We start from the raw sequence: 22,170 nt of genomic DNA, 5'->3' as shown, positions 1-22,170 counted from the left end.
ATGCTTAGGTATGTACTCACACATGTTTCCTGGCGAGGTTACTTTTTTGTTTTGGGGGGAATAACTGGTGATGCAGCCTGGCATTTGCTAACCTTGTCTTTTAGTGTGGAGTCCTCTATAGAGTGGGCATCGGGTCCTTACTGGCTGGCCTTAGCTGTTTGGCTGCCCCGGTTTCTGCCCTTCACAGACATGCTGGCCACCCAGTGTGACATGCAGTGGGCTTGTTCGCAGCTAGTATGATGAGACTAGTGAATAAGCTTGCAATTCCTTGGCAAGGAAATGAATGGTAGGTTAAAAAGAGCTTCAAATAAAAATTAATGGCAGAATAGCAAGATAAGAAGTTGGATATATTCTTTAAAGAGGTTCCTTTGTTATGGATGCATAGTATTCCATGGTGTATATGTGCCACACTTTCTTAAGCCAGTTTCTTTTACAGACTTTGCCAGAGAGTGTGGAGATCAATACTCCCAGAGGCAAGACCAGTTTAGCAGTGAAAGGGTGGGGGAGTTCCAGTGTTTAAAAAGTCCTTCTCTTACATCAGTAACACTTCAGTCCATTCTTAGCTCTACTTTTGCTTTGTCAATAGGGCCTTGGTTTCATGACCATAGGTAAATGTCCCCTCCAAGCATTTCTTTTTGTTTGTCCTCCAGCTGTTAGTGACAGACCTTGCTTTAATAAGAAGCAAGGGGTAGGGCAGGAATTTCTCATCACACTGTGGGTGCATGTCTTGTGTGCATGTGTGCAGAAGTATGTGCTTGATTTGCTCCTGAAATGTTTGAAGTGAGCCTATGATCAAAAGCCAGACATTACAGTGTTAAGCGAGTGGCCTGTGATTCTGAGTTATCTTTGTCAGCTTTCCTTTCTCAAGGTGCTGAAAGAAGACATGTTTCCTTGCTTTCTAAACAACCTCGGTTAGGCATGAAGGGGAGAACCAACTGATTATAGGGAACTGTTAGTTTTAAAAAGGCCTCATTGCCAGTGGAAAGGGGAGAAAGAGAAAAAAATGACCCTGCAGAAAGCAAATGCTCTGATGATTCATGCATTACTTGCCATTTTTTTGCATAAGAACTAAAAACTAAACACTGCTTGCGGCTCAGAATTTCTCAGGGGGAAAGGATATAAAAGGTTATTTTCCTCTAAGGACAACACCTAATATTTGCACCACAGGGTGAAGTCATTTTCACAAGTATTATTTTGTTTGCCCATCTTCATCCTCAGGCTGAATTAGACTTTACGTTTCATTTTTGACTGACTCTGTCTCTGCTTGAGCAGTGGTTGGTAGAGATCCTTCACGTCCCTTGTTAGTTGTATTTCTAGGTATTTTATTCTCTGAGTAGCAATTGTGAATGGGAGTTCACATGATTTCGCTCTCTTATGGCTACTACGGGTGTATAGGAATGCTTGTGATTTTTACACATTGATTTTGTATCCTGAGACTTCGCTGAAGTTGCTTATCAGCTTAAGGAGATTTTGGGCTGAGACAATGAGGTCTTCTAAATGTGCAATCATGTCATCTGCAAGTAGAGAAAACTTGACTTCCTCTTTTCCTAATCGAATGCCCTTTATTTCTTTTTCTTGCCTGATTGCCTGGGCCAGAACTTCAATACTATGTTGAATAGGAGTGATGAGAGAGGGCTGACAGAAGTTTTCTGAGTGACCCAGAAAGTCCTCAGTATGAGATAATGCAATGGGGGATGCAGTGAATCCATTACATCTCTGCTGGAATTGCTTTCTGGAGACTTTGAGATGTCAGGGTTGAAATGTCACACAGGAAGTCACTGGGCTGGTAGATAACTAGAAGAGGGGGAGAGTTAGTCCTGATTTTGTACCTTGGTTCTGCCATTTACCAGTTCTGCTGCTCTTGCTAGGGAGGTTATGTTAACATACTAGCACCAATAGTAATCACTGAAGGTTATGAGTTCTATATAGTAAGTAGCATTTGCCTCATTTTACAGAAGAGGATACAGCGTCAGAAAAGTTAGTTGCTTTCCCTAAGTTCCCTGGACACATTTGTTACCTGGATGCAAACTCAGGCTCTGTGATGCCACGCCCTGTGAGAATTCCGTCACATCATCACTGTCTTCCCCAAATGGGTTTGGCCATAATTAGACACAGGAGAGACCCATTGTTAGGAAACCATAGCCACATCAAGGAGTGGTTTGGACTCTCAGCATGCTGCCCACTGGTAAAGCTCGCATGTGTTCTGTTGAGTGGTTTATATAACTTAAAAAGACCCAGTGATAGTGCTTCGATGTTGACCAATAACAACAAGACTCTTCTGTTCTCTTTTGTCTTGTATTCTCTCTCAAATTTTGTGCTCTGATTAGTAGCGGAATCTCTCATTCCTACCAAACGATTCAATTCAGGTAAACAAGTATATTTGTTTGTAGCATTACCACCACTCCAATTCTCGGTAAGAAAGGGAGAACTGAGCCGTCTTCCATAGATTATTGGAGAGAGTACTGTGACAATGCACTTACAGTGCTTAACACAGTGCCTGGGACAGAACAGCACCTTTTATCAGTCATAACTCTTATTAGTGCCGTTTTAAACTAGCTGTGCTTGCAAGTATGTCACTTGGCCTCAAACCTTCACAACTAGCTGCCGATGTATCTGCAGCAACACCCAGCTCCAGTGCACACAATTTCTAAAGTGTCTGATGTCAGGGTTTTGGATGTAAAGATCGCTCACTTTTTTCTCTTTCTCAGAATTGGTCTCTGCTTTCTTTTCCCACGACTACTTGCATTTTTAAGATAATTTAAAAATGCAAAGTGGTTTTGCCTCAGAAGTATCATAAGTATAAAATAATAATGCCAGACTCATCTTGGAAACCTTATTATACCCTCTCTAAAGGCAAATATCTGTTTATTCAGGTCCAACCCTTCACTGAGAGGCAATGAGATTTAAGCCCCTTGCCCATGTCTCAGGGCCTGTTCGATCTTAGAAGAGAAGCTCTTCCCTGTGATTCCCAAGGCAGACAGTGGTGAATTAATTCTAATGAACATGGAACAGTCAGCCCATTTGTGTCCCTGGGATGTGACCCAGGGGGTTAATCTCCCATCTCCTGGTTGATTGCTTTCATGCTCAGGCTGAATTAAATCTCAGTTTTCACTTTTGATTGAATCTGTCTTTGCTGACAGAAATTTTCTTGGCAACTCAGAAAGTCCTCAGGATAAGAGTATATGATGGAGGATGCAGTGAATCCATAACATCTCTGCTATACTTTCTGGAGATTTTGAGATGTCAGGATTGAAATGTCACATGAAGTCACTGGACAGGTAGATAACTGAAAAAATGGCCCCATGAAGGCATTGTTTATCTCGTTCCAAACATATCTGGCTCCTTTTGAGAGGCAAATAAGGGAGGAAGAGAGTTATTCCTGAATTTGTACCCTGGTTGTGCCACTTACCAGCTCTGCTGCTCTTGCTAGGAAGATCATGTTAAAATATTAACACCAATAATATCACTGAATGTTATGAGTCATTTTATCCTCACTACCCAAAATGTGGTTCTTGGGCCAGCAGCATTGTTATTTCCTGGATGCTTGCAAGAAATGTAGCCTCTCAGGCTACACCCCAAATTACTTAGAAATTCTGATTAAATGAAGAAGAATAGGCATCTAATCAAATCCTCTGAGTAATTTGTATGCTCTGGACAGTTTGATAATTGCACTTGCAATTATCTCATTTCTTCCTCAATGATACTAAAGATACTCATTTTGTAAACTCTATCTCCTGGTAATACTAAACACTACCCTGCTTTACGTGGAAGGAAACTGAGGCTCAGAGAGGTCAAATGGCTTGCTCAATATCATACAACCAGAAAGAGGGTTTGAAGCTATGTTCTTACCAAAGCAGATACTCTTAACCACTATGCAGTTGGGAGGCTTAAATAAGATGCTAAGTATCCATCATTCAGCAGAGTACCTGGCCCACCATAGATGGATGATACATGCTGGTAACCTTCTCTGTTACTTCTCTTTCTCTGTTCTGGTTATTTTCAGACTTCCAGATGCTCCCTTGCCATGGCATTGATGTTGGTCCACCCTAGATAAGAGAGGCCCTAACTAAGTTCCTGGCTCCCCCTTGACTAGGGCAGTGATTCTTGACTGTGCCTTGGAGGGAGTGATGTCTGTTTTCCCTCTGGATCCTAGAGGGTATCCTAAAGGGTGTTGCCAGCCCCTCTTCTTCTCTTCATCCCCAATGAAAAGAACTTGATGATGTTTGCTCCTGACCATGAAGCTGGGAATGAAAGCAATGCCCTGATAGGCTGGCTGGCATCTTGTTCTCTTCCTCTTGACAGGTATCATGGATTTTCCTAGAGCAGACATGGCATGAGTTCATGATTTTCATCCTTTATTTATTTTGGTCCTGGGAGTTGCATAAATGGACTGGTCTTTGTCGAGGGGACTTCTGGTTTCACACTTTATTTTTATTTGGAAAAATAAAGGGTTCTGATTTATAGAAAGCTTATTTCTAAAAAGGATGAGCATGTTCATAGTTAACCAGTTGCCATGTTTTTGGTTTCTCAGTAATAAGTATGTTAAATTATACAGGACAGGAGAATGGTAGAAGGATTGAAAGACAAACATGAAATCTTTTGACAGGTAAATAAGGATGGAGGAAGGGGAGGAGAGTTAGTTTTGTTAAATAAACAGGAGTATAATTGAGTTCCACATTCCTATCATTTCTAGACCCAATTTTTCAACCAGATGTAGCTCAGATCTTATTAGGTGTTCCTTAGAAGACAGAGCAGATCTAGAGCCTGTGATATTCACACCACCTAGTCAACCTTATCTCAGGCTTTAGACATGAGTACGTGGTGAGGAAATGCTTTGGGACAAGATGGAAAACTCCTGGGGCAGCTGAGTGAAGATTATAGTGAATCAGATTATTGAAGTAGCTTCTCTCATTTGATTAATATCCTTGACAAGGAGGTTAGGGAACTGACGGTAAGTGTATTTGTGACTACATTTTAGGGAAAGAGGTCTGAAATCAGGAGAAGACAGGAGAATGTGCATACATTCTCTTTGGAGAGCCTATTGTCTGTAACAGAAAATATGTTAGTTATTTATTGTTACATAATGAATCTCCTCAAAAACTAAGTGACTTAAACAGCAACAAATGCTTATTATAACACAGTTTGTGTGTCAGAAATTCAGGAGTGATTTAGCTGCATGGTTCTGGCTTAGGGTCTGTCCTGGAGTTATAGTCCAGATGTTGGCAAGGACTGCAATCTCTGAAAATTTAAATGAAATTTCTAACGGGACCAGAAGAACCATTGCTAACTCACATAACTGGAGATACTGTCTCTTGGCAAGATGCCTCTGCTCCTTGGACATTCGGGAACCCTTTGGAGTGTCCTGAGTGTCCTCACAACCTTGTGTCTGCCTTCCCTCAGAGCACACGTTTCAAAAGAACAAGAAAACAGCTGCAATCTCTTTTATGACCTAGCCTCAGAAGTCACATGTTGCCATTGCCACAATATCCTATTGGTTATACAAGTCAGCCCTCTTTCATGTGAGACAAAATTATACAAGAATGTGAATACTGGTAGGCGGGAATCACTGGGGGCCATCTTTGACGCTGGATCTCATAAAAGATAATATATAATTATTTAGGGACTGGGGCAAGTGGGGCATTCTGGGTTCGTAATACTCTCCTTAATTGTGTGATCTTAGATCATTTGGAATCTCTTGGTCTCTGCTTCTTAATCTCTAAAAACATTAGAATGATCTCAAATACTCTAATGCTATGGGATTTTGGTCTGATGGAAAGGTAGAAAACTTGCCACCTGAGGACCTCAGTTTGAAGTCCAACTCTCTCTCACTTGCTGGAAGGTCTAACGCAAGTCACTCCCAGTTCTGAAAAATGGATTTTTGATCTGCCAAGTGGGGATGGTCCTGAGGATTAAAAGAGATAATGGATGTGGAAGTGTTTTAAAAATTTAAGTTCTATGCACTCGTAAGATGTTTTATTTCCTCATAAAAAAGCTGAAGTAAAGGAAGCCAGAAGGAAGTATCATTTTATTTTCATTGCATTAAATGAAAATAAAATTACCTTCTACTCTTCAATGAATTATGAGCCCTGGAAACAGGCTTTTCTGTCTGCAAGCTAGACTGTGATCTTTTGAGTTATGCCAGGTGGTTATGAGGGAATGTGTTCTCTTTCTGGGTCCGTGAGGGGGCATAGCTTTAAGGGCAAGAATTTCCCAGTGCCATGCCCTGCTCCCATTTCTCTCCATCCAGGAGATTCAAATGTTTATGTTTGAATTTCACAGGAAGGGGAAGAAACTAAAAGTCAATCACTCCAGAGGAAGTTCTAAGAAACTCCTTTCATTGGCTCAGCGTCTTGGAGAAGGTGGGGGTTTCTCCCAGGATAAAAGTCCATGCTCCCTCACCTGCACTGGATTTCCAACTTTCTGGAATCCCCTCCCACATGGTAGGAGGTCCCTCTGGGATTTCCCCTCTGGAATTCCCTTCCACACTCTTTGTTGAAGCCTTTCTCTTCTCCTTTCCTTCTCTTTTCTCTACCTAAATAAAATCACCTTTCTGCAACACCGTCTTTGGTCCAGAATTTAACTTTGCAAGCATACAGTGCAGCTGAAGCAGTCCCACTGCTTATTCTTTAAGAGGTTGGAGGTCAAGAACCCACAACATCCAAGAAGAAACCTGGTTATAGTTATTATAATAGAAACTAAAAGCCATATTATTTCACATGTATGCTTTACAACTTAAAAAGAGCTTTACTGACATGTTATTTAGGCCTCATTTTTTTTTTTTTTTGCCAGTATAAAATACCTTTTTTATGAAGGTACTTTTTAAACAAGTAGTTTTTAGAAATGTGAATGTATGATTTTGGAAACTTCATGCTGATTGTTATTTTTAGGATTGCTTATCACGCTCACCCATGAAGTGGGTAAAGTTGGTCAAGTAGATCTCCTCCTTATCTTTCACACATGAGTAATTTGGATCTCAGAAAAGCTAAGTGGCTTATCAAAGACTCAGAGCCACTCAGGATGAATCTGTAAAGGCACATCTTATGTCTGTGGCTATTTTGTTTTACTTTAAAAACTGCTTTAAACCACTGAGATAAAAATGACAACCAAACTAATCAAAATCATTATTAAATTCTATAAATCCATCTTACGTTCTTTCCTGATGCCAAGTACTAGAGTCATAAAGATGAATGAAATGTGGTTTCTCATCTTGTGTAGCTCACTCACTGGTGGAGATGGCGGATAAGGCTAGACATGCAGGTAAATAATTTCAAGATAGTATGATACATCTCACTGTAGAAGTTTATTAAAAAGTATGTGCCCTGGGGGAAAAACCAAAGACCAAAACATGATCTTCTGATTGAAGTTGTAAGAAAGGGAGCGGGGGGCCTTAAGCTGTATGGTAGAGGCAGGAAGGGAGTTGTTGAGTAGATTATGCTGGGCATCACACAGTGTGCAGAACTGTGTTAGGGTTAGGGCTAGGGTTAGGGTTAAGGTTTAGGATTAGGGTTAAAGGTTAGGGGTTAGGGGTTAGGGGTTAGGGTAGGGTTAGATAGATTTTATTTATAAAACTGCAGGGAAAGAGAGACTCCAGTGTAGAGCTGGGCTCAATTCCAAATACCACCAGAACAAGTGGACATTTTTAGCCAAAAAACAAAATATAGGCTTGGGGAACATGGATGGATGGAAACTTGACAAGAGGAGACATCAAGTCTGGGAGGAGTCTGGCTGAACTGACCTGATGGTATCCTTACCAGAGGCAGGCAGGTAGGCAGTTAGGCATCACCTGGGGGATGGTGGAGGTGAGGAATTTAATCAGATGCCAGGTATCAGGGGTAAGGAATTCTCTCCTAAACCTTCTTAACAGTACTCCTATTAAAACTCCATTATGCAGGGAAGTACATGACAGGCCTTGTTGGGTAGAAGGCCCAAGAGAGCATGGTTAAAGTTTGGTCAAGCAAAGAATCTTGATTGGTGTCTTGGCTTGGCTTCTTGGAGTTTTCTGGATCTCTGTTTCAATGTCTTTTGTAATTTTTAGAAAACTTTGAGCCATCATATCTTCAAGTTTTCATTCTGACCTATTTGTTTCCTACTTCTGGGCCTCAATCATATGTGCGTTAGTGTGCTTGATAGCACTCGGGCTCTTGGATACTGTTTTTTTGTTTGTTGTTTGTGTTTCATTGTGGGTCATTTTACTGGCCTATCAAATTTCATTGTTTCCTTCCTCAGTCATAGAGTTGACTAATAATCCCACTGAAGAAAATCTTCACGTTTTGCCATGTTTTCTCGTATCTATGATTTCCTTTTTATCTTTTTCACACAACTTCTTTCTCTCTGCTGAAATTCCTGCTGTATTCAGGCATGTTGCCACCTTTTCCACTTGAGGATATGTTAGTGATACATCCATTTATTTAATTATTAGTTTATTTACTTATATTTATTTATTTTTTATTTTTAAGATGGGGGTTTCACCATGATGGCCAGGCTGGTCTTGAACTCCTGACCTCAGGTGATCCACCCACCTTGGCCTCCCAAAGTGTTAGGATTACAGGTGTGAGCCACAGCGCCCGGCCTACTTATTTTTTTTAACTATTTACTTGTAAATCTTTATTTATCTTTATCTTTGTCATAAATAATCTGTCTCCCTTTTTTGGTGTTTGACTGTTGACAGCTTCTGAGCTCTAGCCCTCCCTCTTTCCCTCTGCCTAGCATTTGGGCCTGGTGATAAGAAAGCCCAGGGTTTCCCTCCTCTGGTGCTTGCAGGAGATTCAAGCCATGTAAGCCCTTCCTGTGCACAGGCATCTTCCCCGGGGGCCATCCCCTGCCACCGTGAATCCTCAGGACTGTTCCGGCTCTCTCAAGCCAATTTTGGGCCTGCATGGGAGATCTGTCCTGATCTCCCCAGAATGCCTCATTATGTGGGTAAAATCAACCTTTTAACACTCTCCTGTGGCATGTGTTTGCCTCATTCGTTTCCACATGTGAACCAAACTTGGGGTGAGAATCCATCGTCCACAGAGAGTGGCCAGGACAATCTGACAGCAAGTTGCAATATTGGAGTCATCTCTGAGTCTGGTCCTGTTGATTACTGTGTCTGCTGACAGTGGTGTGTGCTGGGGTGTGTGTGTTGGGGTGTGTGTGTGTGTGTGTGTGTGCGTGTCAGTCTCATCATCTCTGAGTCTGGTCCTGTTGATTACTGTGTCTGCTGACAGTCGTGTGTGTGTGTGTGTCGGTGTGTGTGTCGGTGTGTGTGTGTGTGTGTGTGTGTCGGTGTGTGTGTGTGTGTCGGTGTGTGTGTCGGTGTGTGTGTGTGTCGGTATGTGTGTGTCGGTGTGTGTCACTGTGTGTGTCGGTGTGTGTTGCTGTGTGTGTGTCGGTGTGTGTGTGTGTCGGTGTGTGTGTGTCGGTGTGTGTGTCGGGGTGTGTGTGTCGGTGTGTGTGCGTGTCGGGGTGTGTGTGCGTGTCGGGGTGTGTGTGTCGGGGTGTGTGTGCGTGTTGGGGTGTGTGTGTGTGTCGGTGTGTGTGTGTCGGGGTGTGTGTGTCGGGGTGTGTGTGTCGGTGTGTGTGTGTCGGTGTGTGTGTGTGTCGGTGTGTGTGTGTCGGTGTGTGTGTGTGTGTCGGTGTGTGTGTGTCGGTGTGTGTGTGTCGGTGTGTGTGTGTGTCGGTGTGTGTGTGTGTCGGGGTGTGTGTGTCGGGGTGTGTGTGTGTGTCGGTGTGTGTGTGTGTCGGTGTGTGTGTGTGTGTCGGTGTGTGTGTGTGTCAGTGTGTGTGTGTCGGTGTGTGTGTGTGTGTCGGTGTGTGTGTGTGTCGGTGTGTGTGTGTCGGTGTGTGTGTGTGTCGGTGTGTGTGTCGGTGTGTGTGTCGGTGTGTGTGTGTGTCGGTGTGTGTGTCGGTGTGTGTGTGTGTGTCGGGGTGTGTGTGTCGGGGTGTGTGTGTCGGGGTGTGTGTGTGTCGGTGTGTGTGTCGGTGTGTGTGTGTCGGTGTGTGTGTCGGTGTGTGTGTGTCGTGTGTGTGTGTGTCGGGGTGTGTGTGTCGGGGTGTGTGTCGGGGTGTGTGTGTGTCGGTGTGTGTGTCGGTGTGTGTGTGTGTGTCGGTGTGTGTGTCGGTGTGTGTGTGTGTCGGTGTGTGTGTGTCGGTGTGTGTGTGTGTGTCGGTGTGTGTGTGTCGGGGTGTGTGTCGGGGTGTGTGTGTCGGTGTGTGTGTCGGGGTGTGTGTGTGTGTCGGTGTGTGTGTCGGTGTGTGTGTGTCGGTGTGTGTGTCGGTGTGTGTGTGTGTGTCGGTGTGTGTGTCGGTGTGTGTGTGTGTCGGTGTGTGTGTGTGTCAGTGTGTGTCGGTGTGTGTCGGGGTGTGTGTGTCGGTGTGTGTGTGTGTGTCGGTGTGTGTGTGTGTCAGTGTGTGTGTGTGTGTCGGGGTGTGTGTGTGTGTCAGTGTGTGTGTGTCGGGGTGTGTGTGTGTCAGTGTGTGTGTGTCGGGGTGTGTGTGTGTGTCGGGGTGTGTGTGTGTGTCGGTGTGTGTGTGTGTGTCGGTGTGTGTGTGTGTGTCGGTGTGTGTGTGTGTCGGTGTGTGTGTGTGTGTCGGTGTGTGTGTGTGTGTCGGTGTGTGTGTGTGTGTCGGTGTGTGTGTGTCTGTGTCGGTGTGTGTGTGTGTCGGTGTGTGTGTGTGTCGGTGTGTGTGTGTGTGTGTGTGTGTGTGTGTGTGTGTCGGTGTGTGTGTGTGTCAGTGTGTGTCTGTGTGTGTGCGCGCGTCAGCCTCATCCTCTCTGAACGCCACACACCCTGCCCAGAGCAGCAGCGCTGGGGCTCCCGTGCCGGTGCCCGGCCTTCGGCCCCCTCCTCTCAGGCCGCGGCGTGGTGCTGAGCCGTCCCGCTCAGAGGCGAGCCGGGCCTGAGCCGCGTCGTCCATGGCGCCCTTCCGGGCAGCACCGGCTCCGGCGCCTCCGGCGTGACCTCAGGTGACCTCGCGCGGCGCCGTCTTCCCCTTCCCGGTGCGCCCGCGCCCCCCGGCGGCCCCGGGGCTCCTTCTCCTCGGCCGCCTGTGCCCGGCGGTCTCCGGGGGCTGCGCGCCGAGGGCGGGCGGACTCGGTTCCCCGCGCAGCCCCGTCGGAGAGGCCGCGTGGCGGGACCGCGGTCCAGGCGTTCTCGGCGACCGGCGCCGCCTCCCACCGCAGCCGCCCGAGTGCGCGGCGGGTCCCGCGGGGCCGGGGGGGACCCTCGGGGTCGGGGTGCGGCCGTTTCCCGCGTCTCCGCCCGCCGGGCCCCGGGGCAGGGGACGCGCTCCCGGCGCACTGGGCGGCGGCCTCCCCGCCGGGCCGCGCGGGGTCGGGCTGTGCGGAGCGCGGGGTCCGAGTCCTCCCGGCCTGCGGCGCCCCGTCCGCGCGCGGCACACGCGGGGTCCGAGCGCTCCCCGCCCGCGGCGCCGCCTCCCCCGCGCCCGCCCCGCCCCAGCCCGGGCTCCCGCCGGGCCCCGGCCGTTCCGCGCCGTCCGGGCTGCTCGGCCGCGCGGACTCGGCCCCTCGGCGGCTTCGGAGCTTCACCTGGCGGCCGCGCGGGCCGTGTCGCCGCCGGGCTGGAGGGACGCCGCGGGGCTCCGCCGTCCCCGGCCGGCCTCGGGTGTCCGCGCCCGCCCCGCGGAGGCCGTTTCCGGGACGGGGAGGCTGACGGTCGCCGTCCCGAGTGCGGAGGCTCCGCGGACCGGCGGGGGGACTCGGCCTTGTCCCGGGCCCTTCTCACCCTGAGCTGTCCCGTGTGCGACATAGAAGCGCCATCTCTCCCCTTTTCCTGACTTGGACGCTTCGGAGGATCAAGTGAGCGTAAGTGATGAAAAGTTCCCTGTTAAACCCTCAAGTTGAGCTGTGAGTTAATCACTCTGCACATGTCAGGGGTTCCTGTGATTTTCTTCCATGTAGGAAGTAAAAGTCTGGAGAGAATGACTTTTACAGGAATCCAGATCTTATCCGTCCCTTCAGAACGCGGGTCGGTGTTTTAAGCACCTTCCTGTACATTTGTTTTTGCATTCATTCCACATACGCACTGAAACCTTTCTTGATAAAACACCAATTTGAGGAGTTCATGGATCCCTGACTGAAGCTACAAGCTTCTTCTCTGAGACCTAAGTGTTTTTTTGAGGAAGGACATGAATAAATAAGTAAATCAGTAACAGGCAGGGGTGCTGTGGCTGCTCAGTGCGAGGCAGTGTCTGGGGGTCTCCCGCTGAAGGTGGACGGATGGTGGAGGTTGCTCTGCAGAGGGAGAAGGAAGGGACGCAGGATGGGACCCTTGGAGGCCCAGGGAGGTCTCTGAGATCCGGGGGAGGAGGGGAGAACACTGGCAGGCTGTCTGCTGTCTTCAGTGGGGATCAGCTTCCTCAGGACTGGACGAGGTCCCGGTGGACTGAGCCATCTGGTGGGCGCAGGGAACCAGTCATTCAGAGTGGGAAATTATCCCACTGCTCTAATCTGGGGCTATTAGAGAAAATAAAGAGTGAACCATTATAGCTTTGGCAAATAGTGGATAGCATGCAAGAGAGATTCAGCTGCAAAGGTGAGAGTTACCACTGGATCCATGTCCATGTGACCAGGGCTAAGACCCATGATTGCCACATGTCCCACCCCATACTGGCGAGCCTGTGTCCAGGGTGACATGTATTCAGCAGCCAGTGTGGCACAGGCAACCACTGTATGACATCCCTCCACTGCCAGGATGTCCTGGCACCCCCCACATGCCTGTCTGTCTCACTCTTTTGCACCCCAAAGAAGAGAGAGGACCAACGGTTCCCCACTTAATTACACCATGTCAGAGCTTTCTGGAGGCAAGAGCATCTTCACTGGAGATACATCTTCTAGTAACAAAAACACTGAAATGCCTTCCTGAAAATTCTCCTTAAAAAGTAAGGATTCAGGCCACTATTTAACAGCAAAAGAGTCAGGTTCTGGGGCAGCTGGAGGCAGTGGTGGTAACTGGAATAACTTTCCAAAGGGAAGCTGTTTTGCGAACGGTCCTTTCCAGTAGAGATGGCCAATATGCTTTCCAACAGTGCCAGATTGGCTTCCTATTGCCCAGGATTTTGCTCTTTAGTTAAAAGGGTTGTCAATCGCAAAGACTTTTCAACTGCAGGATCATCGGGTTCTGAAGAGTCTCATGTGGCCTCTGCACCTCCAGATACATGCTTTCAAACATGTGGCCTGATGAAAGTATGGGACCATTGGACCTCAACATAGAGGTTCCAGCTTCCTTGGAACATAGGTTTTGATTGTCACCTCAATGGGACTGGTTCACTGAAGAAAGCCTGGTTCGTAAAACTTTGCCTGATATTCTAGCAGAACCTTTATCAGGTGAAAGACAAGTTTGTGATGGCACAACCTGTGAATGAATTTTATGGTAATGAGGCACCTGTTGAACACAAAATTAACAGCACAGAAACTTTGAAAGTGCCAGAATAGAGTGTGCAATACAGATATGCCCTGAATTGCTGCAAGATATTTTGAATCACTGTTTCCAGAAGTTGCTAATAGCAAACTAATGATTCTGACTGTAACACAAAAAACTAAGAATGATATGATTAGTTAGAATGAAGAAGTAGCAATTGAGAGAGAAGTTCTTTTAGACAGTGGTGGCAAGGAAATTTGCTATGCTCTTCAAGCTGAGGGATATTGGGCTGACTTTATTGATCCATCATCTGGTTTGACATTTTTGGGGCCATATACAAACAACAATCTTTTTGAGACAGATGAAGGCTACAGACATTTAGGATTCTCTGTCAATGACCTTGAATGCTGTAAAGTGATTTGTCATAGTCTCTGGGGTGTCCACGTAGTTGTGGGAAGTGTCTTCACTAATGCAACACCAGACAGCAGTATTATGAAGAAATCAAGTGGAAATTATCAGAAATGTCCATTTATTTGCTGCATTATTTGTATGTAATATTTGGGTTGAACTATAAAGACTGTGAGACTAAAGTTTTTAAAAGATACTTATTTCTAAGTATTTATTTCAATGTTTATGAATTCACAACATTGGCAAGTGATTTGTGATTTTAAAATTGCAAACGTTCATTATTCATATTATCATTGAATACATGTTGAGCATATCCACATTGTACAGAATGTGGTAATTAGCCTGTAACCAGGGTATGATCTACTATGAGTATTTCTCCCCTTTATTGGTAAAAAGCCTCAGTATTAATTACTTTATTTCAAAAATAAATCACATGTTTGGTTATGAAAAAAAGGTAAGGATTCCTGAGTCAGAATTCTGAAATCTGCATACTGTGGCTGACGTTGTACTAGTATCACTCATTCCTCATTTGCAAGTATGCATGATACGTGTGAAAATCTCATCTTCCCAAGACAGATGTGCTACAATTGTTCTGTCTCATTGTGGAAAAGTTTCAGGTGCAAAGTATACGACAAAATCCTGGTTCCATTTCAGCACAGAGCAGGTTGAACACGTGGCCATGGGAGGATTTAGAAGGGAAGAAACGTTCAGGAATTTCTGAGACAAAAGTGCAGAAATGAGGAAACCCGTCTACATGCATATCTATTTCTGTGTGAATATGAAGTCTGTTGAGGGGCATCAGACTATTCAGAGAAGCAGTAATACTTTTTAAGACGGCAATGTACACCACTTGCCTTCACTGTGTCCTTGGGCGCAGCAATGAGTGGGAAAGGGACTCGGACGTCCTGTGATTTCCTTCCTTGCTGGGCTCATGCCACTGCTCCTTAATCTGTCCTCCATAAAATTGTTAAATTATTTCCTTTAAGAATCCTCAGTAAATTGTTTTACCATCTTTAAAACATGCATTTCCTACATCAATTGTAAAAAATAGAGAGAAAGAAATGGGACCGATGAGAGGTGATGTAACTCAGTCCCTCCAGTTGCTGGGGTTCTTATTAACCTTTTGCACGGCGCTGAACTTCAGGCTGAGTTATGGGTGCCGGTTCCTCACTCTGGACCTATTATATCCACTGTTTTATTTCGGTGCCCACACCTATTTTATGAGTGAAAAGCAAGGACAAAATTAGGATGACGCTCTCTGTATTGCAGCTGGAGGTGGAATGGGGTTTTACACAGAATCCATCGTGTGAGATGTCTGTTGCTTGGTATCACTTGGTATATTAGGAAACTTCATGTTGGTTCAACTGGCTCCAAGTTTCTTAGTCCATGATTCCTCGCTGGGCTTCAGCGAGTTTTTGGCCTCTCATAGAGAAGCACCTGGGTTGCAGTGGATTTGAGCATTTTTGTAGGAATTGGAGTGGAAGTGCAGCCACTTGCATTTCTGAATGGCCACATGAAGCCCAAGGTGAAATCAATTTTACCACTGGTGGAGAATGATCATCTCAGACCACATCCCTCAAGGGCTGTCCCACTTCCTCCAACATTCCATGTTCCTTCCTTCACTTTGTGCACATGAGAGCTGCCTGGGCCTGGCTGGGTTCATGGGTGGGGTCAGGGAGATGGGTTGTCATGGGCACAGCTCTGAGGTCTCCCTTCAGCCTGCAGCCCCCACATCTGTCTGCTCTGCTCACTCCCCGCGGCCTCCAGGCTGTCATCTGTTGTTTGAGGTTGGAGTTCCTCATTTTCTGGGTTGCCAGGCAGGGTGTCAGTCCATTGAGCCAGGAGCAGACCCCCCAGCACAGGATGACAGTTTCTCATGACATCAAGGACTGGCCTGGCTTCGAAGGCATGGCTGGCAATGGCGGGGCTGTGTTTGTGGGACATGGAAGCTGGGGCATGGGGAGCCCTTCACGAGGCATGTTCCAGTTGCTCTGATGAGAGGTGACAGGGTCACACCAGGGGAATGGGAGTAGGAGGGTGTGTCAGGGAGGGTGAAGAGCAAGAGAAGAGTTACATTGGAGGGAGAGAAGGGCTTTGTGGCTCAGGCATCTAAAGGTCAGGAAGAGCCATGTAGAGTGAGAGGGACAAAGAGGAGAGGCTGTCTCCATCCATGGGACCCCTGATGGAGAACAGAATTGCACCATAGCTGCCTGGGCAGGGACCATTGCAAAAGGAAGTCAGCTTAGGGGAGCCTGTGGCTGAAGAATGATTCCAGCATGGGGGTACAGAGGCTAACATTTCTTGCTGTGGGTGATTTAATGTTGGGCCTCAGTATTTCACCTCCCCACCCCTGGAAGAGCATGACACATCCACATCCTCACCAGGGCCCAAGGGAGGGTAGATGGACTTATCCATCCCAGAGGTGTTGCTTGTGGCTGGGCGACTTGCTTATGCCAACGAGACTTTAACAGACATGGCACAAGCAGAAGCCTGAACTGTGTGGGCCCTGCTAGGCCTGCCCTCTAATGCTCTTGATTTTTCCCATGGGATGGGCATGCCCCAGAGAACCATGGCTCTAGCTGCAGGAGGAGAGGCGTGTGGAGCACACGTGGTTCCAACCCTCAGCCCGGAGCCAAGCCCGGACTAGATCAGCCTAAGCCAAGCCAAGCCGCAGGTGCAGGAGTGAAAAGCAAATGCTGACTGCCTGTGACATTGACTTTCAAAGGGGCGTGTCCTGTGATGCACCTCAACCCAACAACAATGAAGGTGTTTCTCTGTCAGTCAGATGGGAAATAATTCTTGACAACATGCTGGGGAGGTGGAGTGATTTGAGTAGATTTGCTCCCTGCTTTCAAGGGGTGTCTTTTCCAGAGGGGCAGACAGAGGATGGATGCATACATGTAAATTATTCTATTGGCTGGTGCAGCAGTCATTGCAGTTTTTGGCATTAATAGCAACGGGGAAAAAAAAGTGGGGAGGAGCCGGTGCTGCAGTTCATTAAAAGTAATGGGAAACCCATGATGACTTCTGCATCAACTAATAGAATAATCACAGGGCTGCAAAACGTGGCAGTGGGGAAGTTTCGAGTGCTGGGATAGCGTCTGGATTCCTGGAGTCAGGAGATAGTGGTTGGCGACCTACCCAGGGTTAGTCCAAGGGAGGGGGGTGGGCAGGGAGCGATATTTCAGTGGAGACGCCAAGCATGAATGGCGATTAGAAAAGGAAACCCAGGTGGTGAGGGGGGAAGTGTTTTCGGCACAGAGATCAGCCTGTGGAAAGGCCCGGGGGTGCGAGTATACCATGTGTTCATCCACCCGAGGGGCGACCAGCAGGCTGGAGCTGAGCAGGCCGAGAGGAGGATGGGGAGCCTGGGAAAGGCGCCCAGGCAGAGGCACAGAGGGGCAGAGGCCCAGAGTCAGGCCTGAGCCTGCGTGGTTTGAGGAACTGACAGAGGCCAGTCCAGCAGAAAAGAAACAGCCAAGGGAGGCCACGAGGCCAGGGCAGAGAGCGGGGCCGTGCTGGGCACGTGGGCTGTGATGGGAGCTGCTGTTTGTGCTCAGGTGATGGGAATGAGCTGAAAGATTTTAAGGAGGGGAGTCACATTTGGGGTTAATGTGTATTCTGGGAACCTCAGCAAAGTAAATTCATAGTTTGAATGTTCATAAGACTTTAATGCAGATAGAGAGAAAGAAGGTTCTTTCCACAGCTGTGATTAGATCATATTAAAAATATAACTACATTTTTAAATGTCATTTCAAATTGTGTATTTCCATCTGACATTGGATAGAAGTAGATTGCAAGATTCATGGAAAGTAGAAAAGTTAACTGACTTGCAAGAATATAAAAGACACATCAATTTGAAAGCAAAATGTTTATTCAATTACTTTTGCTGTGGTTTTGTTGACTGCAGAATTCCATGAGAAGGGATTGTTCAGGAAGGTCCTGAAGCTGGAGACCCAGGAGGAGCTAGTGGGGCTGTTGTTTAAGCCTGAGGGTCGTGGAGGTGGAGACCTGGGGAGGAGCAGTCCTTTTTGTAGTTTGAGGGAGATGCAGATACGTACCTGGGCAGGAGCAGCTCTTACTTTACTTTGGAGTCAGACGGCTGTGGACCTGGGCAGGAGCAGTTCTTTACTTTGAAGGGCACACAGCAGTGGACGTGGGCAGGAGCAGTTCTGTTTGTTGTTTGAGGGCTGCACAGCTGCAGACCTGGGCAGGAGCAATTATTTTTGTTGTTTGAGGGCCACACAGTTGTGGAACTGGGCAGGAGCATTTCTTAGTTTACTTTAGTGCCACACAGCTGTGGATCTGAGCAGGAGCAGTTGTTTTTGCATTGTGAGGACCACCCAGCTGGGGATCTGGGAAGGAGGAGTTCTTACTTTTGTTTGAGGGCCACACAGCTGTGGACCTGGGCAGGAACAGTTCTTGCGTTACTTTGGGGCCACACAGCTGTGGACCTGGGTGGGAGCAGTTCTTTTTTCAGTTTGAGAGCCACACAGCTGGGGGTCTTGGCAGGAGCAGTTACTACTTTAGAGAACCTGACAGCTATACACCTGGCAGGAGCAGTTCTTTGTGTTGTTTGAGTGCTGCACAGCTGCCGACCTGGGCAGGAGGCATCTTACTTTGGTCCATGCAGATGGGGTTCTGTGCAGATGTGGTTCTTACCTTAGGTTGATGGCCACAGCTGGATACCTGGGCAGGAGTAGTTCTCACTTTAGTTTGAGCGCTGCACAACTGAGGACTTGGGCAGGAGGGTTCTTACTTTATTTTGAGAGCTGGGCAGCTAGGAACTTGGGCAAAAATGGTTCTTTCTTTAGTTTTAAGGCTGCACAGCTGGGGACCTGGGCAGGAGTGGTGCTTATTTTAGTTTGAGGGCTGCAGAGCCTCAGACTTGGGCAGGAGCAGTTCTTTCTTTAGTTTGAGGACCGTGCAGTTGAGTACCAGGACAGGAGTGGTTCTTACTGTAGTTCGAGGGGGCAGGAGCAGTTTTTGCTTTAGTTAGAGTCAGAGATTCCAGAGAATCCAGTGCTGCTGTTGTAGAGTAAGGACAGGTTAGCTAGAATCCTTGGGAGGAGTCAGTGATGCTGTTATGTCTGAGGTTCTTGGAGCTAAACATGGAGCCAAAGTAGGGAAGGAGAGAGAGAGAGTCACAGAAGGGCACCTGAAACTGTAGATGTAACTGCACACCAAGCAAGCTAAGCCTGGGAGTGTCTCAGTCCTTGGTATTAATGCTTTCTTTTTTCTTCTACACAGTTGGGATTTGTTTTCTGTCTGACACGACAGAAAGACCCTGATAAATATCCTCAGGAATTGAAAAGCTTAAAAAAACTAAATGATGTTGGCAATAATAATAATAGTAGAAATTTAACCAGGATTACCTTGACTGATAGAGACAAAATCACACATACACACAATATATGTCTTTTCAATAGTTAGTAAAATAAAAACAAATAGAAAAATAGGTCCATCTGAGAGTTGCTGCTGATGGACACATGGAGAATGTACCGTTTTCTCCACGTGGTTTCAGTGTACGATGATCTTCTGTGAGACCTGGCAGCTGGGTCGCTTCGCACAGCTGGGGATGCAGTGGGCATCACAAAAGGACCCCATCTCAGCTGATCCTGCCCCTTTGCTGTGACAAGTGTGGCCTCTGATTTCCGACAACTGACTGTGTTTGGAGGGGAGGCCAGGCCTGTGAGCACAAGGGTATCGATGGTGAGGTTCTGTGGGTGGAACGTCTTGGATGTGCTTGAGGTTCCTTCCTGATGCTCATCTGCCATCTTGCTCTTTAACACATCTTGTTTATAACTGTCTTCTCAATACTGTATAGGAAATAAGCACTTGTATAATATGGGTCAGGTATAAAGAATGTTCACACATTGGACACACGGGACCTCCACCAAGTTTAGGGAATAGAATCTGAAGAAACCAAACTTTGGATGCTCCCTGGAAGCCCCTCCTGAATCCCAGTCCCTTCCCTTATACTTCAGAAGGAGTCACTTTCTACTTTAGTCTTTATCATTCCTGTACTTTTCTTGGTGGTGTGTTTCTTTCCCCACATCTGTGTGCATCCCCAAACAATACTGCATGTGGTTTCAGAACACTCTGTTGTCCTTTTGAGACAGGTCTTGGTCTGTTGCCTGGGCTGCAGTTTTGAACTTTGATGTGAAGAAGTCTCCTGTGTGGCTGCTTCTCTGCTGCACTGGCTCTGAGCATTTGCTCCATGTCTATTTTCATCCTCCGTTCTCTTCCTGAGACCCGTCCACACTAACCTGATTCATTTTCATTGCTGCATGATCTCTAGTGGTGGATGGGACCATGGGAAATGTCTTTGTTTTCCTGCTGATGAATGTTTGGCCAGGTGGGCCCGTAGGACTGTGTTACCGTGAAGGTTCTTGGGCATTTCTTTTGTACACAACTTCAGTTTCTTCTGGTCAGTGGCTTTCAATTTTTAAAATTTCATCCCAGTAAGAAATGTAATTGTCCTGATAACCCACAACAGACACCCTTTCATAAGCAAGCATAGCAAAAATAATTCACAATCATTCTTAGTGGTGGCTGAGCATTCCTGTGGCTCTCCATTCTCCCCAACACTTGCACTGATTGTGGTATTTTTGCCAGTCATCTGGGTGTCAGCTGGTATCTCACCTTGTCTTCATGTTTTTAATCATCCATTCCTCCACATTTTTTTCTTCTGTGAAGGACTGGTTCAACTCCTTTGTCATGTTTCTATTTACTTGTTAAAATTTGAACCAGGCAAAGTCTCATGAGAGACAAGGGACCAAAGACTGAGCCGATGGAATCTAATGTCTTTTAATGTTGACTTCAGTCCAGTAAAGCTCTCGTTAAGCCATTTAAGTGTAACTGGGCCTGGGGGAGGCAGTGCACCCTCTGGAATTAGAGGTCCAAATATTTGGATTTGATTTCCAGCCCTCTGCCAGTCAGTCAGCCACTCACTTTCAAGTGATAAGCCTTAGTCTAGTCACTTTCTGTCTCTGTTTCTTGATTTCTGCACAGGGATTTATGTGGGCCTTAAGGCCCACTGGGAAACGATCCCTCTTCCAGCCCAGTGCCTGGTTTGTTGAGTATACTTGTCAATGTAGACTTGAATACACCTATGGTTTTGGATTAGCTCTATTACCTCTGCTAGAAATTGACACACAAAATTGACATTGATTGACAAGATGAGAATCATTTCTAAAGAATTCCAATATAACTTAATCCTTTATTACTAAAAGAATGCTCAACTCAAGGGGACACAGATCACTCATTTTGACTTCATGAGCTATGGCACTTAGAGACAACTTTTTGAAAATACACAGCTTAAACTGTCCGTGCTTTAAGTGCTAGACAAGTTTTTAAGAATACACAGCTGAAATGGTTCACGCTTTAAGTGCTTTAGGAAAATGGATTTCAGGCAAGGCCAGGCACCATTGATTTCAGAAAAGTCAATTTCAGACAAGGCACGTTGATTCCATAGAAATTGATTTCAGGCAAGGCCAAACAAGTCGATTCTAAAAAAAATCGATTTCAGGCAAGGCAAGTCAAGTCAATTCCAGAAAAATCGACTTCAGACAAGGTGAGGCAAGCCGATTTCAGAAAAGTCGATTTCAGACAAGGTACGTTGATTCCAGAGACATCAATTTCAGACAAGGCAAGTCGATTCCAGAAAAATCGATTTTCAGACCAGGCAAGTCGATTCCAGAAAAGTCGATTTGAGACAAGACCAGAAAAGTCGATTCCAGAAAAGTCGATTTCAGATAAGGCAAGTCGATTCCAGAAAAATCTATTTAAGGCAAGGCCAGGCAAGTCGATTCCAGAAAAGTCGATTTGAGAAAAGGCAAGGCAAGTCAATTCCAGAAAAGTCGATTTCAAAAAAGGGTTAGGGTTCGGGTTCGGGTTCGGGATTAGGGTTAGGTTTAGGGCTAGGGCTAGGGCTAGGGCTATAGCACTTAAAAGCAGAGATAATTTTAGCTGTGTATTTTGAAAAAGTTGTGTGCTCTACAAGGAAAAAGCTGCTTTCGTTGTTCCTTTTGGTCCCCAGGAGAAATGGGAGTCTTTTTCAGAGAGCACAGGAGACACATGAGTCCTTTGCAGTCCTCTTGTCTGCCTCTAAGGGTGAAATGGGAGTGTGAAGCACTTTGGGAGGTGGCCAGGCACACAGCTTGGATGGCTGCAGAGCAGAGCTTCTCCCTGGATGCATGGTCCCAGTCATCATGAGCCATGTCTGAAAGAATTAATCACATTTTATATGCAAGCATGCTCTCCATTTGACTGTGCTGTTATTTTTAATGAGAGCATCATTGACAATGCTTTAACCTGATAGCCCTGCCTAATTTTGTTCTACGTAGTAATGTGTGGGCTTCAGGAGGAGGCAGCATTGGGGGAGAAGGAGGGAGAATGG

At 46.5% G+C, this 22,170-nt stretch overlaps 1 pseudogene; it reads left to right on the top strand.

Moving 5' to 3' along the window:
• Nucleotides 1-13,006: 13,006 nt before the first annotated feature.
• LOC141585664 (cobalamin trafficking protein CblD pseudogene) lies at nt 13,007-13,935 on the top strand (annotated as a pseudogene).
• The last annotated feature ends 8,235 nt before the right edge of the window (nt 13,936-22,170 follow it).

Source organism: Saimiri boliviensis, chromosome 1, assembly GCF_048565385.1.
Source record: "Saimiri boliviensis isolate mSaiBol1 chromosome 1, mSaiBol1.pri, whole genome shotgun sequence".
Classification (NCBI taxonomy): domain Eukaryota; kingdom Metazoa; phylum Chordata; class Mammalia; order Primates; family Cebidae; genus Saimiri; species Saimiri boliviensis.
Note: the sequence above shows the minus strand (reverse complement) of the source record. Positions and strands in the feature narration are given on the sequence as shown.